At 36.3% G+C, this 19024-nt stretch overlaps 1 long non-coding RNA gene across 3 annotated transcripts in view; it reads left to right on the top strand.

Moving 5' to 3' along the window:
- Positions 1–2531: 2531 nt before the first annotated feature.
- The window catches only part of LOC127502914 (uncharacterized), a 59634-nt gene continuing 43141 nt past the window's right edge, over positions 2532–19024 (top strand). Inside the window, exons 1-6 of one of the 3 annotated variants that reach the window (XR_007926955.1) lie at positions 2532–2829; positions 4297–4349; positions 6502–6562; positions 7043–7079; positions 9337–9439; positions 17661–17814. This is a non-coding gene — a long non-coding RNA (uncharacterized LOC127502914). Of the gene's footprint in view, positions 2830–4296; positions 4460–6501; positions 6563–7042; positions 7080–9336; positions 9440–17660; positions 17815–19024 lie in introns of all 3 variants that reach the window. The other 2 variants (XR_007926956.1, XR_007926957.1) reach the window with 2 other exon arrangements.

Here is a 19024-nt window from a genome sequence, read left to right as displayed (position 1 = left end):
TCAGTTTTGCATAAAAAATAGTTTCCCTGCGTGAGATGAGGTTGAAGTTAAAACGTGACCCTTTCTGGCCCGAGAGGACGTACGTAGTAATGAACAAACTATCTGACACGAATACATCCAGCAAGCTTCTACAAACACGTACTCGCTATTTACTAATTCATTTGTGGGAAGAAAAATTCTCTCTTTACTCTCTGGCTGCGGAGTTAAATACTCGGCCTTGAGAAATCAGACCATCAACCTCTGAGCTACAGCAGCTGCAACTAAATTAGTATGCCATTAGCATGTTTTATTTCTTTAGGTGAGGAATTACATTTGAATATTAATTTGACTGCATGTTTAAAGGCAGTGCTTACCGGATCTCCATAAATTAGCTTTAATATGTGGATTAGCCCCTTAGCATCATACGCCAGTGCAAGGCATGAGACAAGACTAGCGTCTGAAGTGAGTGTTTTTCTGTCTCGGATCGCCACAAGCGGGACGTCGGGATCGTGACCCGTCAGGCCTTGCGCCCTAGAGCTGTGTATGATCGTAACATAACACGGTATGTGTAGCGGTTATGTCACTGATAGCAACAGCATTCGAAGCACTGGAATACTGTCACAGCTTCAACATGTCAAAGTATTTCAAGTAGGCATGAATGTTTTTACATACTATATTGCCAAAACATTTATACACATGCAGTGCCAATAATGGTAACAAAATATTATTTATGAAATATTAAAAGTTAATTAAATATGTTTAATGTTTTTTTTTTTTTATTATTCTTATTTTAGGTATTATTGAGATACTTATATAGATTTTATTGAATAAGTTTTTTATATTTTCCATTTCCATTTTAATTTAAGTTAAAGTTTTAGCAATTTCGTTGTTTGTCATTTTAGTAGTTTCTGTACATGTATATCAGTGTCGTGCGGTGGTGTTTTAAAATGAGGAGGCAAAGTCCTCACACACACACACACACATATATATATATATAAATGTAAATTTATGTCCCTGTTAAGTTTAATTTTCCTGGTTAAATAAACATTACATAAAAAAGAGAGACCAAATACAATTCTACTTTGTATTTGTACACTATGTAATGTTCTGTTTATTAAAACCAAGTATAAATTTCATCAAGTTAGTGTTTTTACGCATTTTAACATTCATTCCAAAATAATAACTAAAGGTAGTAACAATTTAAACAATTATATATTATTTGTGAAGTAATGTTCAGTTTTTCTTTTTAATAGTCAACTTATTTTCCGCAGTTATCAAGCTTGTACGCGCTCGTCACAGACAGACACGAAGATGTACCTTTAATTTCCCCAAGCTGATTGCTCACGAAACCCCCCACAGTCTTCATGTTTTCAGGCCATTTCAAGTTTGATTTTGATGTGACATAAAGTGGTGATATCTAAGAGGCTGAGCTGTTTACTTACTTTTTAATTAGTCTTCCCATGAATTAATTAGTCTACCATCATTGTCTTCATTCAGGCCAATACGAGAATGTGCACGAAAACAAGAGGCAGGATTTATCGCATGAACCAATCATAACCGATCATATCCAATCATACCGCGATGGAGGCATTGCCTCCCCTCTCATGACTTTCCCCCATTCATTCTCAATTACCCCCCATCAAACTCACCGCATGCTTTCAGGAGGTCTGTTTAAAGTCAATGGGCTCAGGGGAGGCAAGCCTCCCGCTGCGGGTGTCACTGTTGGACACTGTTACTTTATAAAAACAAGTGACTTTTACTCCTTTTAATGTCACAATTTGTAATATTTGCGTTGTTTTGTTTTTGTAATATCGATTATTTTCTGATCCAGTTTTTTTGAGGAGACACTTCTTTCTATGCATCCTCGGAGGAAACGCCCCTGATGTCTGTATAGTTTTCATTAATTTTTATTTGAGTTATTTTAGTACATCGAGTTAAACTAAATTAAAATGACAACTCTTGAATATGGTGATCAAAGCAATTGGTTTCTAAGGGCGAGCAGCTCAAAAATTAATTTGGCTGCAACAGATGCACAACTGCCCTTTGCATTTGATGATTTATCTGATAAAATGTGGAACAAGGATTGTTTTTTTAAAAGTATTTGTCTCTTATTTTTCTAAACTTGTCATGTACATTTTTCCTCCAAAGACACGTGTCATTTCATTCTGTTTTAAGCATTGTATTTGTGTTGCGATAAACGTCTTTAAGAGAGCAGAAAACATAAGCATCGCATCTTCTGGATATTGTTCAAACATTCAAGAGGGAACATTTTGCAATGTATTGCAGATTAGCAAACTCTCCAAAACATGCATATATATGGAATAAAATTCTTCTTTTTTTGTGCATAAATTAAGTTTTTGTCCATTTGTGACTAGGGCCTTTAATATAATTTTTTTGCTGACTAAATGTGCCTCTCACGTCTCTCAGCAATAGCAAGTATCTAATCAAGGCAAATGGCTTTGATGTGAACTAAAGGCTTTGACGTGTTCTGCTCCAACTTCCAGTTTTGATAGGAAATGCGTCAATACAGAAAAATGTAAGTAACTATTAGTCTTTACATAATCATGGCGCCCATCAGCATGCTGGAAACTACAACCTGAGGGGATCACTGTGGTCAAGGGACGAGACAACAAGCGGTAATAGCTTGAAAGGAAGGCATAATTGGTTATAAAGAAAACAAAGCAAAAGAAAGAGGGAGATGAAGAGTGGCAGACAGCAGTAGAGAGAGAGCTGAACTAAGGGATGGGAGATATGTCTGGATGAGTGTGTTAGAACCGAGGCCTGGGGCCATTCTGAGAGCGAGAACCATAACCTGCCTAAGGGAAGAGGGACTAGCCTCTGCTAACACAGGTGAGCGCATGCAGTTTTAATACAGCTGTTGTAAACATCATTATACACCCTTAGCACAGGCTTCAGATGTATTTACAAGGCACTAAATATCTCCATCTTTCATGAGGCCTTATGAATGGCTCATGGTATTGACATTTTGTGTGACTTATAGCTGTGGTAACTTGTGAAATCTGTATTCATAGAGCAGCATGCAATTGCTCCGGGTTGTAGTTTCAGGTTTTAGTTTCCAGTGTGCAAATGTGTAAAATTATGTAAAGACTAATAGTTAAAGGGATAGTTCACCCAAAAATGAAAATTCATTTACTCACCATCAAGTTGTTCCAAACCTGTTTGAGTTTCTTTCTTTTGCTGAACACAAAAAAATATATATATTATGGCATTTTATTTCAGCGTTTGGAAGATGTTGGTATTAAGGGTACCGCCTTAGACTGGTTTACATCATACTTGAAGAATAGATCATTTTCGGTTTGCATTGGAAATCTGTGTTCTACATCAGCTAAATTACATAATGATGTGCCACAGGGTTCTATACTTAGGCCTATTTTATTTTCATTGTACATGTGCCCTTTAGGCTCAATTGTTCATAAATACAATATTATGTATCATCTACACAGACAATACTGAGTTATATATTCCAATAGATCCGAAATGCTCTCAATCTTTTGATGCACTTGTACAGTGCTACCCTAGTTCTGGTTTCTTTACACTGGGTAACCAGAATATGAGTAACAAAACAGTTGATGGTCCCCATAGACTTCCATAGTATTTTTTTATCCATATCAAGGATGTCACTGGGGTCCATCAACTGTTTGGTTACCCATATTCTTCAAAATATCTTCTTTTGTGTTCAGCAGAAGAAAGAAATTCATACAGGTTTGAAACAACTTGGGAGTGAGTAAATGATGACAGAATTTTCATATTTGAGTGAACTATCCCTTTAATGCATTGTAGAGAGTAAAAATAGACACAAATGAATCAACTGTTGACACACAGCAGTAAAGAGCTATAAAATCTTAGATATTTTGGTGAGAAAGGTTTGAGTTCATATTGAGATATCTGACTTTTGATTGCACACGTGGTATCTTGGTATATTCGAACAAAACGTGAGACTTTATTGAGAGTTTTGAATTAGCTTTTATTTTTATATTTTCAGTTTTAATTTTAGTCTAAGTAATTTTGTTATGTGCTTTTGTCATTTTATTTTAACTATGTCTATATATAGCTTTAATTTATTTAAGTTTTAGTAATTTTATAACTTTTTAGAAAGAGTTTTCACTCTTATTTATAATTTATTTAAACTTTATTTCAATTATCAAATATGTTTAACAGTTTTAGCTAACAATACCAACACTGCTCTCCAATTGCTCTCTATTGAATTTCATTGACAGCTGGGATATTACAGAGATCTCATGAAATTCACACTATGAAATTTGGTTTTGTGGCTCATAAATGCATGTTTCTCCACAGAATGAGCTCTGGGGCTTGGGTTTGTGCTGTGGTTGAGCTGGTAAACCCATGAGGTGAGCAGATCCTAACCCCTGACATGCACGAGAGACGCTTGTTTATCTACCATCTGTGAGCTTTAAGAGAGCGTTGTTTGAGAAACACGCTGGATTGTGACCTTAAGCAGGTAGTTTTTACGAGATAAACACAGGATTTCCTCAAACCCAACAAGGCTGATTTTAAACATCTTTTTGACTGTCGATTACAGAGATCTTAAATACTGATAGACAATCCAACAGTAAAATGTCTCCCTGAGGAAATCTAAGCTCTCGGATAAAGGCCTAAAGAGATCCTTTAATTCACATCTTGATATTCTTCCTGATTTTAGACAGATTGTCTCTGAAATCTACCCTACATCACAATGTTTGTTTGCTTTACAGGAAAACTCAGGCACACAGGTACTGTAGATAGGGAAAAATTTAATTTGCAGTATATCCATCCAATAAGCACATTAGGTTAAGTGGTTTAAACAACCTCCAAAATGTTTAGCAGACACTTTTATCCAAAGCATTCAAAGAATACTTTTTTCCAAAGTTCATGCATTCCCTGGGAATCAAACCCATGACTTTGCCATTGCTAGTGTCATGTTTAACTGTTAAAGCTACAGAAATGCTGTGCCATTGTGTATGTGCAACAGAACTGATGCCTTAAATTGCACAACTTTTTGAGGTACTGTGTGCTTTTACTTTTCTAAGTAATCAGACTTATGATTTTTGGCTGGTGAACAATAAAAGAGGTGAAAAATTACATAGACTCATGGTCCACGTTCACACAGCAGCAGAATACAGTTGTCAGTCCTGTATTTGAGTCCTTAATACGGTTACGTTCACACACAGTACGGTTATTTACGGTTATTTAACCGAACTCACACCCGTACATTTTCAGGACTCACAACCGCACTCTCGGAAACCCCGCGCTGTGTGAACGGAACCACACTGGACAACTAGTTGTAAGTCACGTCATACAGTGCCAGAGAGCCGCTACACTAAGGGGTTTTGTTTGTGTGGTTTCACTTTCGGTTACTTACAGCGACGGAGATATGAGATGTGTGTCATCTGAAGGTTTGAGATCCAATCACTATTCTCCACCGGAGCCGCTCCTGTCAGTTTTGTTTTGTGTTTTATGCGCGACTCAAAATGCCGCGTCATGCGCGAAACACTGCAAAGGACGTGAGACGCGAGTGCGACGGTTAAATCCGTCCGGCTGGCGCATTTACATCGAAGATTCTGTCGGTTAATGAAGATTAGACGGACGAACTAGTGACTCAATTGGACTCTTGTCGTGTCAAAAAGTGATAAGACTTTTCAGTTTTATGAACGTCGCCATCTTTGATATTACTTTGGTCACTGTCGTACGTGACGTCACCGTCGACCGTTATAACTGCGGTTACACCCACTGAGTGGCAGCATTGGTTTTCAGCGTGAATGCCGCCAAAAACACACAAAACGCATCCAAAACGGGAAAAAGCTTTGCGTTTGAGTGTACAAATACTATAGCTTTGACACAAAATCTGAGGTATATTTTTACAGACTGCCAAAAGCTGCAGAAACAAGAAGCAAATGGATCGCTGCAATTCACAGAAACAACTGGACTCCAGGCAGAGAAACTTGGATTTGCAGTTATAATTTTGTGTCGAACCGATGGATTTTGGGGTAAAATCATACCCTATATATTGTATTGTTATATATTGTGTTGACAACTCATCAATTAATTATTTACCATCTTATATTCTGCATAATTGGGTGTTTTTAAATAAACACTGACAAAAACTATACAAGTTTTAGGGCTGGAAGATATGACGATATAACATTGATATAAGTGATCACTCGGATTTATTGTAGTTATATAAAGCGTCCACAGGCAGATTTGCTTTATGTATTTCTCCGGCATCAAAATCAGGCACATATAAATGTCAGGAAACACGATTCCTGGCTGCATGTCAATATCCATGGATTAGGTTTCTTTGACATGTTATAAGGAACACTTTCGAGCCCAACTTTTAGTGTAATCGTTTGTTTTACTCGCGTTTTCGCAGTTTCCCCTATTTAATCCAGTCATGCAGCAGGTTCTTTAGCCACTCAGTCCAGCTGAGGGAGCGCGTTCTGGCGGGAAAGTGACGTTAATGCATACCCTCTATACGGGCTTGACTTTCGTTGAACGTTCATACAGACCGTATTCGAGATGTTACTGCAAGATGCTGTGTGAACGGGACATTTCCAGACAAACACCTGTAAGTAAATGCCGTTGTCAATCCCAAAAACTGACAGTGTGAACACATTGCTGGACCTGAGACCTATCTTTGTAGGTCACGTGTGAACAGGACTTTAAAATGATTGAGAAATGTAGATCACTGTTTATCTCCAGTGATCTACATTGAGGAAAGAAATGTTGTCAAATTGGACAATTGCTAAACAAAATAGCATCTCTCCATCTGAGCAGATGAAGAAATGATTCGATAAATTATAGAATAGAGCATAAATTCTCTTAGTATCTTACTGTTGCTGATGTGTGAATTATATCAATATGTATAAAAGAAAGTTGTTGCATGTGTTAATATGTAGTACATTTTGGGCATTTTTACTGTGAAAGTGGTTATAGAGAGTTAAAAATTTGCTTTCATACATTCCAAACCTGTAGAACTTTCTTCTGTCAGACAACTCCCTTAAATTTCTATTGTATTTTTCAAAACATTTTCTTTTATGTTCCACAGAAGAAACAAAGTCATACAGGCTTGGAACCACATGAGGGTGAGTAAATAATCACTGAATGTTAATTTTTGGGTGAACTGTCTCTTTAAGGGACTTAGAAACCATTCACAGCTCGCATTTTCCTCAGAAAAATTTTAAAAAATGTACTGCTGGCATGCGTTTTTTATGCACTGTATAAAGCGTGAGATATTAGACATTCAGATTCTGCGATTGTGGAGTCAAGGTCTGAACCCTCCCTCGACAGACGCTCGCTCTGCATATGTCATTACCATAATGAGCACACGCATAATTTACAGTTTCTTTAACTTTAATTAACACAACCACAAATAATAAAATGAATAATAAATAGCTGGCTAGCATTTAATTTCCTGATGTAGAGCTCCATTTTTTTTTTTTTTTTTTTTGCTTTGACTTTTTAGGTTTTTTTAAGGAATTGTTTAGTCCCATCCACCAAAATGCGTACACACACACACACACGCACACCTTTATGTGCTATATTGCACTGTTCTCTCCTGCATGTAAGATTTATTCTCACATGTATCTTTAATTCTTCCATCAGAGCAGAGTGCTGTTTGAGCTGAGAGGGAGGCAGGCGGCTCAAAGCAGACGTGTCAAACCAAAGTAACAACCTTAAAAAACGATTTCTCATCAAATTAGGCTGCAGTCCCGTGTCCCACGGTACCTCAAATAAAAAGCAACCATCAATTATGGATATGACGCTCCTTCCTCACTGCAGTTATATATATAAATGTGTGTGTGTGTGTAGCATTTAGAGTCTCTCGCTCATATTAGCTGCAGCTCCTCCCAGGTGTGCTGCTGAACATTTAATGACGTCCTCAGGGCAAAACACTTAAGGGTTAACCAGTCCGCAACAGCCCAGAAACACACACACACACACACACACACACACACACACACACACACACACACACACACACAAACTCCCTTAGACACAAATTGACCCCTCTAGCTTCCTTGGGTCAGTTTTCCCTGGATTGGATATCAGTAGGAAATTCAATTTCAACAGATTCTTCTCAACCACAGTCTCCATAACTGAGGCCTTCATGGATAAATCAAGAAGGTTATTTTCAGATACTGCTGTTTATTCGCATCATATTCATAGCTGGTGATCCACGTAAATCTGCATTTATTGTAGTAAATGGACACAGCGATTAGCTGTGTGGAAAACAGAAAGTTTAGACCAGTTTCCTTTATTAAGTACAATTTCATTCCCTGTTGTCTTATTAAACTAGATAAAAATATTAAAATCACAATTTCACGACCAATCACATTATGTTTTCTTTTATAAAAATAGGACATAGTCATGCATTTAAAATAATTTCCCTATTTCTAAAATGTAATTGTGTACGTGTTTCTTCTTTTTTTCCTTTAATTAAAACTAACAAAAAAAATATATTATTTTTTAAAATGATTTATAATTTTAAAGGGTTAGTTCACCCAAAAATGAAAATTCTGTCACTTATTACTCACCGTCATGTCGTTCCACACCCGTAAGACCTTCGTTAATCTTTGGAACACAAATTAAGATATTTTTGTTGAAATCCGATGGCTCAGTGAGGCCTCCATAGCCAGCAATGACATTTCCTCTCTCAAGATCCATTAATGTACTAAAAACATATTTAAATCAGTTCATGTGAGTACAGTGGTTCAATATTAATATTATAAAGCCACGAGAATATTTTTGGTGCACCAAAAAAAAAAAAAAACGACTTATATAGTGATGGCCGATTTCAAAACACTGCTTCAGGAAGCTTCGGAGAGTTATGAATCAGCGTGTCGAATCAGCGGTTCGCCAAAGTCACAAAAGTCACAGTTCGACAAAGTCAGCAGTTTGGCGGTTTGACACGCGATCCGAATCATGATTCGACACGCTGATTCATAACGCTCCGAAGCTTCCTGAAGCAGTGTTTTGAAATCGGCCATCACTAAATAAGTCGTTAATTTGTTTTTTTGGCGCACCAAAAATGTTCTCGCCGCTTTATAATATTAATATTGAACCACTGTACTCACATGAACTGATTTAAATATGTTTTTAGTACATTAATGGATCTTGAGAGAGGAAATGTCATTGCTGGCTATGGAGGCCTCACTGAGCCATCGAATTTCAACAAAAATATCTTAATTTGTGTTCTGAAGATGAATGAAGGTCTTACGGGTGTGGAACGGCATGAGGGTGAGTAATAAATGACATTATTTTCAGTTTTGGGTGAACTAACCCTTTAAGTTGAAGTTAAAAGTTTTTAAAATCACTTTCCATTCTGTTTTCTCTTTCCAGTCTTGTAAAATCATTTTAACAAACAAAAGCCAGTTCCTGTATGATGTCATCCTACAGGAAGTGACATCATTTTGGAGGGAAATCGACAGCAGCGCAAATATCGGTGAGTATTAGCGGTGGATTTTATGAATTCTGTGATGTTAGTTGGTTTGTCTCGCTTGCAATAGTATTTGATACTGTCAGAATGTCTAAAGATGGTTAAAAAAAACTAAATGATCAAGTTGACATGCAAGTCAACTGTCAGTCCTTCAGTGAACAATGGTTTTAATTAACTTATAGTTATATTAGTCAACTTATAATTAAAGTTTAAGAGCATAACCGGAACACTCAAATAATACTACTTAATTTACTTTGTTAAAATTAGCTAAATCAACACAATTTCTGAACATTTTGCGAACATAATTTCATTATGGTTTTTTGTAAAATGGATCGGGAGAATACATTTTAAAAATTAATTTATACTAATAGCTATAAAGTGCTGTTTTATGTGTTTTGGAGTAAAGGTAAGGGCTTGTCAGTGTTTAATGTTCAATCTCTTTTATATTTATGAGTTTTTGTGGCTACTCATCCCATGCATTTCATATATTAAGAAAAAGTTTAACATGTTTAAAATGATTAATGTGCCATTGCTAACTAGTAGTTAATTCAAAGAGTTTCATTTGGATTTTATTCTGTTTAATTTAGTTAGGTTTCCACTACACAAGATATTTAAACAAAACATTTGTTTAATTTGTACAAAATTAACTGCGAAAAGTTCCTCAAATTTAATTAAATTAGCTGCACCAATTTTGTTTGTATTTTTTTATTTTTTTATTATTATTTTGAGAATGGCCCAGCTGGTTTAGATGTGCAGTGATAGTCTGTTACTGGCACAAGTTGGTTAAGTTGGTTATTGTTGTAAGTAGGCCTACTTACTGTAAACTACCAGCATGATGGATTTAAACTGGTCATTTAAGCTGGTCACTAGATTAGACTTGATTAGACGCTGATTCTCTTAGACACAAACAGACCGTACAAGCTGATCTTAGTCTCTGTCGTGCATTTTTCAAACTTCACCAGTTTTCAGGTTTTTATAAACATCTGCATCAGAGGTCCCATGAGAGCAGGGGCATCCAGGAAAGACCAGAACACACACATTCACACACACACTCCGCTTGGCGTGGCCGCCCCCCTTTCCATGCTTCCTTCCGCCTGAGTTTCCATAGCAGCATGCAACGGCCAATCAGATGGCAGGGCCGTAGCGCAGACTGGCAGATTTGAGCGCCTGACGCTGACACGGCCCGTCACCGTGGAAACCCCCCCAGGCACTGTAGCAGTGGGTGGGGGTGGGGGGGGGTGTTGTCTGGGTGAGCTGGATGCTAAATGGCCTGCTGTCTGTCAGAGCGTACCCATCATCCTTTGCACGAGTTCAGTGTTTTTAGTGTGTCACGATGAGCGTTTGAGTGACATTTCACATAGTGAACAATATTTATGTAAGTAGTTTTGAATCATTCTGTAAATGTGTAGAAGTCTGTCTGGGAAAAAGGTCTGTCTCAACTTGTGTATTTGATGAATTGGTGAATCTTATGAAACCTGTCAAGATCCTGTCCAGCTCGTGTTTCACCTCATAAAATACAAAGAAATTATGAATAATTAGCTTATTTTAAGGACCATTCAGGTCAATATTTTCATGAGAGCTAAACATTTTCCATAATACAAAAATAAACATCTAAAATTATAATTATTATTTTTTAAAAATCATTATACTACAGTATTTTGGACTGTAATACAGTAAAAAAAAAAAAAAAAACGGAAAATAATTAGAATATAATGACAGTCATCAAAATACAAAATAATAAAAAAATAAATAAAAATGCAAAACATTTTCAAATTATGGAATTGGGAATTTGGTAATTAAAATAGGTAGGAAGCCTATTTAATTTTTAGGGAAATTAAGCATAAGCATTCAATCCTTAAGCAAAATTTTATTACTATGATGCAAAAAATCTCATTCTCATTACTGTAATTATTAAATATATATATATAAGTATGTAGTATTTTTGTTACATTCTTAATGTTGATTTTTTTTTACAGATTCTAATGAAAATAATCACTGAGAAAAATGGAACCAAAAAGTCAGAAGTAAAAAATATCCAGATGCATTACAGTAATGAGAATTTTGGGTCAAAATGTGCTTAATTGTCATGAAAATAATGTCACAATGCAACAAGATCTTACAGGTCCTAAAAACATGCTTCATTTTATTTACGAAAAACATAACTTCTTACTTTTTTTATTTTTATTTTTGGCTGAAATGTGACCTGGTTTCATGAGATTCACAGGACTAGATACATGTATGTATGAGAGTGTGTGTGCGGGGGGGTCTCGGGGATGTCAATAATGTCAGTTTTTCAGGTGATCGAGGCATCGTGCCGTTTCACCAGTTCTGTTTATACACGGCGCTCGTCTATCTGCCAGCATCACTCTCAGCTCATCCCCGTCTCTCTGTCATTCCCTATACATCTCCTCAGCTCTATACGTTCACTCTATATCTGTCTGCAGAGCACAGCTCGCCTGCATTAATTCAACTCTGCTTCATTAAACCTGACCACCGGAGAATAAGAGTCGTTCTGTTTCTGGCCCTGAACCGCAGTGTGTGTGTGTCCCTCCGTCTGAGTGTGTGAGGAAGACCGAATTAGTGTTTGCATTTATGTGAGGATTGAGAAAATAATTCATGTGGATACAGTAGGAATGTGTGCTTGAGTGTGTGTGTTTGGCTCTTGGCAGCTCATTACAGCTCAGCAGGTAATTGGCCAGACAGGTCGCCCCAAGGAACCCTGGGAACAGAGCTGGGGGGCAGGAAATGAGCAGTGACCGCAGTAGACCACTCGAACACTGAGTGTGTGTGCGTGTGCGTGAGTGTCATGACCGCGCTGTTAATCGTACGGTTAGCGTTAACTAACCCGAGTGCAGCCGCCGCAGTGACCACTAACAGACCTGTCTGCCAGATCTACACATACTGTCTTAAAAATGCACACACACACTGTTTTTGATCGCTAGAAATCAATTTTGCACTGATGTTCAGTAGGCTATGGGTGTAATGGCACACAAATATTATGAAGTCACGGTTCGTTGTGTTATGGTACAGCAGAGGGAAAACACAATATAAAATTGCTTTTTTTTTTTCTTCTTAATTAAAGGGGAACTATTATGCCCCTTTTTTACAAGATGTAATATAAGTCTCTGGTGTCCCCAGAATATGTCTGTAAAGTTTCAGCTCAAAATACCCCACAGATCATTTATTATACCATGTTGTGAATGCCCATTTTTGAGTGGAAGAAAAAACATGCTGTTATTTCGTGCACGTGTCTTTAAATGCAAATGAGCTGTTGCTCCCCGCCCTGCTTTCCAGAAGAGGGCAGAGCCTGTACATCTCCTGCCTCAGATACTCTGCCAAAAACATTTGTGTGGTTTTGATTATCATCTCTATCGCGGCCACGCTCATGTCATTAAAGTTAATTATTTGCATGCGTTTTTAAGCCAGTTTAAACTTCTGATATATGGTTCTCTGAGCACACACATCTAAAGCATGCGCACAGAAAGCTGGATGTAAACTAACTTCTCTTACACATCTTATTGTACTTAAACTGTCAAATACACACAAGGTTATGTGAAAAACACACAAAGGTCACAAACTCAGTCGGTTATGTCTGTAAGCGTAAACAGCAAGTAAAGAAATCTCATGTGTATATTAGATCTGTGTATTAAAGTGACAGTAGCATAATATACAGTACCTACTCCTATATATGCTGTTAATATGAACCGAACAACAAAAGAAAAACAAAAATCACTCACTGCTGTTAGTTAAATAACTTTGTTTGCTTTAATAAGAGTAAATTTCTTACTTAAATGCTGCAGTTAAATGCTCTGGCGAGGAGATGAACATGGCGGACTGTGTACAGCTCATTCAGGGGCGGAGCTATGCTAATAGGGCACATTCCATCGTCAGTTGTGGGTGGGGCTCTTACGTAAGAGTAGGGGGAAATCTGGAACCACTTTGTTTTGAGAGACTTTATGATTTATGGGGATAATAAAAAAGGAGTTAGTGGATTTTTACCATTTTAGGCTTGTTGTTTACACACATCTGTGTTTAAACACCTTGTAAATGTTAATTTTGCATAATAGGTCCCCTTTAAACAGTGCTTTACTGAGCAAACTGTCTTTAAATTAAAAATCTGTCAATACTGCTGCAACCGGCTGCAAAACACTCTTCGTTCTGCATTTTATAGTGCTGTTGTGAATGGGGAAGAGATTTAAAGTGCTTCTACTGTTGGATGCAAAGTATTTTTAACAAAATGTATATTTTACTCAGAATTATTGCGCTCACATTTTATTGCGCTTCATCTGTTAGTCACATGCACGCACCGGTGCTTCTTTAGTGAAGTCTGTGAAGTTTAACGGAGACTCTCTTGCTGTCAGAATGATCCTTTATATACAAAATGGAAATACTGGTGTGACTTTCTAACATTTACATATAAGGATACAACCGGAGCAGCTCAATACATCCTACATTAGGCTATTTTTTAGATGTGTTTGCAACATGAAAGTATATCGTTATACTCGGGGGCTGTGTCTGTAATATCATACTCTCTTGAATAGGTACTTATTTTAAATAAGTAATTACTTCACGACTGCTAAAAAAAGTATGTTTTATATAGTATGAGTGTGTAGTATGAATCTGGATGTACTACATTCTCCATGTTGTCGTTGTCATGTGACCTACCAGCATCAGTTGCGTCGCTTCACTGCCATTCACAAATCCTCTCCCGTGGCCTCATGGGATAGTAAAGCGTCTATCGTATGCACACTTCAGAATCTCACTAGAAGTAGTAGGTCATCTGGGTACTTTTGAATTTGGACATACTTCTTTTGTCACATACTGTTTTTCACCTACTATATAGTAGGGAAGTATGTGATTTCGGATGCAGCTGTGCAGTGGTTAAAATTATGCTGCATTTGTTTGGTGCCGAACCAAAAGACCTGTATTGAAACTTTTCTGTACTGTTACACCCATAATGTTCAGTGTGTGATAGAGAGCATTATTGTATATCACAGTATGCTGAACATTGTGTTGTGCACTTGTTAAACTACTCTTCTCATGAAAGAGCTTGAGGGTCGTTCACACTGACATCGATTTGCAGCGACAAAACCACTGGAAGTCATTAGTTTTCACCTAGTTGGGGATTTGAGGCGACGTGAGTGACAGCAACTGTTAGCAGTACAACAAATATGAGCTAACTTTAGTTTAAGCAAATAAATGCTGATGAGATTTGGCAACTGCAAATGGAAGTTCACATGATCTGCTGTCTGATGCAGTTGGATACCGCAGAGGAGTAGGAACGGCTATTAAAACCAGTCCAATAGCTTTTATCCAAGGAGATATTGTGATTTGTCTTGACTTCTTTACTGGGTCTGCTAGATTGTGATTTAAAAAAAAAAGAAAAATTAATTTGTTGTGAACAAAGGCTTTAACTACAACACAATGCCAGTGAAAAATGTACAGTACCATTCAAAAGTTTGGAGTCAGTAAGATATATATATATATATATATATATATAGAAACAAGTGCTTTTATTCAGCAAGGATGCATCAAATTGATCAAATGTGACAGTAAATACATTTATATTGTTACCAAAGAAATATATTTTTAAGTAAATGCTGTTCTTTTGAACTTTCTATTCATCAAAGAATCCTGAAAAAAAAAAGCATCACAATTTCCACAAAAATATGAAGCTGCACAAGTGTTTTCAGCATTGATAACAATAAGAAATGTTTCTTGAGCAGCAAATCAGCATATTAGAATGATTTCTGAAGGATCATGTGACACTGAAGACTGGAGTAATGATGCTGAAAATTCAGCTTTGATCACTGGATGTATTTTCGATCAAATAAATGGTGCGAATAAGAGACTTCTTTCAAAAACATTTGAAAAATCTTACCGAACTTTTGAAGTGTATATTTGTGGGTGACTCTTATAATGAAATGTCTGGGTCATAGTTCACCAACAAATCAAATAAAAACAATAAGAAGTTTCATTTTTCATGAAGAAAATGAGGCCTATTTTTAGGACCATTAGGATTTTTTGCACTATGATATTATTTTCATGGCAATTAAATTCTAATATATTATATGCAACGCTCTCATTCTCATTTCTGTAATACAGTATGGTCACAATTACATAAAAATCAGCATAATTTAAAGTCAGTATGATGAATATTTACAATTGTACTTAGGCAAATTAAATAATACATCTTTTTTTCATTACATTAATGAGAATGAGATTTTTCCCCCACATTAAATTAATGAAAGTTGCCATTTTTAGCATTACAGTAATGCTTCTGATTTTGGTCTGAATCATGGGTTTCAGTTTTCATGTTATTCACCCTTTGGCCCAGTTTGGCATACTAACATCATTTGAACTGTAGTTTATTGCTTTTTTTTTGCATGTGTTCTTTGGAAATATCGTGGTACATCTTGTTAATGTTGAGAATGCATCATATATATTTAGTTTTCGTACCTTGTTTGCTTCATCAGGTGGTCTAAATTGCAACACTAATAATGGAACATGATTGTATTGACTGGCATGTCATGCTAAAGCTTCAGTTATATGTGTAAATATTCAGATGGCCTGTGAGAAATACCTGCTCAGATGTTGAATAAGCATCTGAGAGTTCACCAAAACTATCAGAGTTCAACTACAAATTTAGTTGTTTTCTTGCTTGCTTTGAAATCAGTTTAAAGTGCTCTGAAACGCCTTCAGGCATGTGATTTGAAGGTCAGGAAGGTGTAGAACTGAAAACAGCGAAAAAACGTACAATAAACCAAAGTCAGATTTTTAGAAGTGTCTTTGGTATATTGCAGGTCATTATTAAACCACTTCTAATTAGCTGGCCTGTTTATGTCTCACATTGAATGGGAGAGTGACGTGTGAAGTTATGTGGCGGTGAGAATGAGATGATAGCGCCGCTGAGAGACCGCGGAGGGTGACGGCTTCACATTTAATGAAGTTGAACGGCTCTCGCCCCGGGTCATTTGACTGGGTCATTGTGCTCGTATGTTAATGTGGTTAATTAATAGGAGTGTGAGAGGAGCTGCTCTCCTGTGTGTGTATGTGTGTGGGATATATATCCTGGGGCAATGAGGTCGAGCTGTAGTTTTGGGAATGACTGGTGGTGAGTAGTTAAACTCAGGTAGAGTCTTGGCTTAAATTAATGCACTCTGTGTGTTCATGTGTGTGTCCTTTTCCACCGGTAATGAGAGTTCCAGTTTTTCAACAATGCATTATTAGAATTCAATCCTTAGTTTATTGGCCAGAAAAAGAATATATTTTTTAAAAAGAATACTTTTTAAAGTACAACACTTTTTAAATGTTTTAATTAGTTTATTTTTTTATATTAATATTTTTTAAAATATCTATATTTTTGAAATATATTTAATTCTTTTAATGATTTTGATAAAAATAAAATCTATTTTCAAGTACACTTTTTAAGTGTTATTTATTAGTTTATTTTCTATATTTATATTTTACAATTATTTATCTATAGTTTTGAAATATATTTAATGCATTTTATTGAATCCTTAGTTTACTGGCCAGACAAAATAGTACATATTTAAAATAAAAAATACTTTTTAAAGTAAAACAATTTTTAAATGTATGTGTTTAGTTTATTTTTATATTTTTATACCTTTATATTTTACAAATATTTATCTATATTGTTAGAAATATTTTAATACACATTTTATTACAATTTTATTGAATCATTAGTTTGACTATAAAAAAGAATATCTTTTTAAAAGAATGCTTAAACACATTAGTTTATTTTTATATATATATTTTTTATATATTCATATCCATCTATATTTTTATAAATATTTGAATACTTCTAACTCTATTTTCATTTAATTAAATCCTTAGTTTATTAGCCAAATTGAACATCTATTTTGAGAATATTTTAAATGATTTCTCATATTTCTAATGTTTATATATCTATATTTTGTAAAAAAAAATTTAATACTTCAAAATTTTTAATACTTAAGCACTGACAATGTGTTGTTCACAGCAATGTTTAAACGCGAGGAGATCATATTTTACTACCCTGATCCTAAAAACCTTGGGTTTAATCAAATATATTCATCTGTATATAGAGAGAGTTCATTAGTTGTTTTTAGAAGGTCTCTATTGCTTTAAGAAGCAAATGTAAATGTATTTAAATCAGAAGTGTGTCATTTAGTATCACAAAATGGAATTGTAAAACTAACGTTACTGTTTTCAATCATGTTTGCAGGAACTTCTCTCTGCCATTCATAGGCAAAACAGATAGTCCGATAGGCCAATGGTTGAGCCAAGTCGGGCTAGTTGGGACAGACTCTGCATTAACCTGGGATAAATCAAAGTATTTAACAGCAAAAAATGACACATTTCAGCTTTAAATGAAGCAGGTAAGTGAAATACTCACACACATATACATTTAGCTTATACTGCTAATTCATCACAATTCGGATGCACCCCCAAAAACACACACACAACCCATCTTGAGTCTGTTAATATTGCTAAGTGCTGTACAAAAATCCACTTTCCATGTGTCCACCCAGATGCTTCAGGCAGAATTCCTGTGCGTGTGTGTGTGGGAGACAGATGTAGAGTGACAGGTTGGGTAGATTGGCCCATGAGCAGTAGTCGCCTGTGGCACTGACATCACACACACATACAACACGCTCACCCTGTCTGTGGGCGATTGTGTGTGTCGAGTGGGAGGATTCGCCACCACACCAAAAAACCACATAATGAAGCCTGACACTGCTGTCGGGAAGAGGGAGGAGTCTGAGCCTTGTGTGGACACGCCCACCAGTTTACTGTAGGCTGAGAGGGAGGGGCCTCACTTAGACCTGCCCACTGACAAAATGTATCTGATAGCTGTGGTGTCGTTCATAGGCCTTTAGACTTGTTTATGAGAACCCCATGAATTGCCGTTTGGGACCCATTTTATGCCTGTTTTCTGCTGGTTTTCTAAGTGAAGTGGTAAAAGACCTAATTGAAGTTGATTCAGAATTTTGATTTAAGTTTACAAATGCAAACTATTCTTCTCTTTGAAATAAGGTGCACACTGATAAGGTGCACCCAATAAAACCTGGAACATGTATAAAGAAAGTAAATGGGGTAAATATTAATGATTCATTTTGACTTTAAGCTTTGCTTGTGATACAAACATGAATGATTGCCTCAAGTTGTGCAGCTTGTTGTGGATGTGATATTATTTTTGTTTTCAGCTGGTAGACGATAAAACATGTGAAAATATACCATAGACCAGAGCCACATCATAGAGACTTTAGGTAACAACCCAGAACACCATAGCAACACCCTGGTAACCACTCAAGACACCTTGACAACAGCATAACAACATACTACAGTATAAAACACTCAGTACATCTTAGCAATTAAAAAGCAGCATGCTGTATAGCACTGAAAAAACATTAGCAACTTCATAGCAACACCCTGGCAACCACTCAGAACACCATCGTAAGCACAAAGAAATACAATATACACTCTCAGAACACCTTAGCTACTGCATAGCAACACCCTGGCAACCAATCAGAACACCTTTGCAACCATATAGCACCATACTATTTAACACTGAAAAAACATTAGCAA

This window comes from Ctenopharyngodon idella, chromosome 20 (assembly GCF_019924925.1).
Source record: "Ctenopharyngodon idella isolate HZGC_01 chromosome 20, HZGC01, whole genome shotgun sequence".
NCBI classification, from domain to species: Eukaryota; Metazoa; Chordata; class Actinopteri; order Cypriniformes; family Xenocyprididae; genus Ctenopharyngodon; species Ctenopharyngodon idella.
The sequence above is the reverse complement of the archived record's forward strand: the minus strand, read 5'-3'. Positions and strand labels throughout refer to the sequence as shown.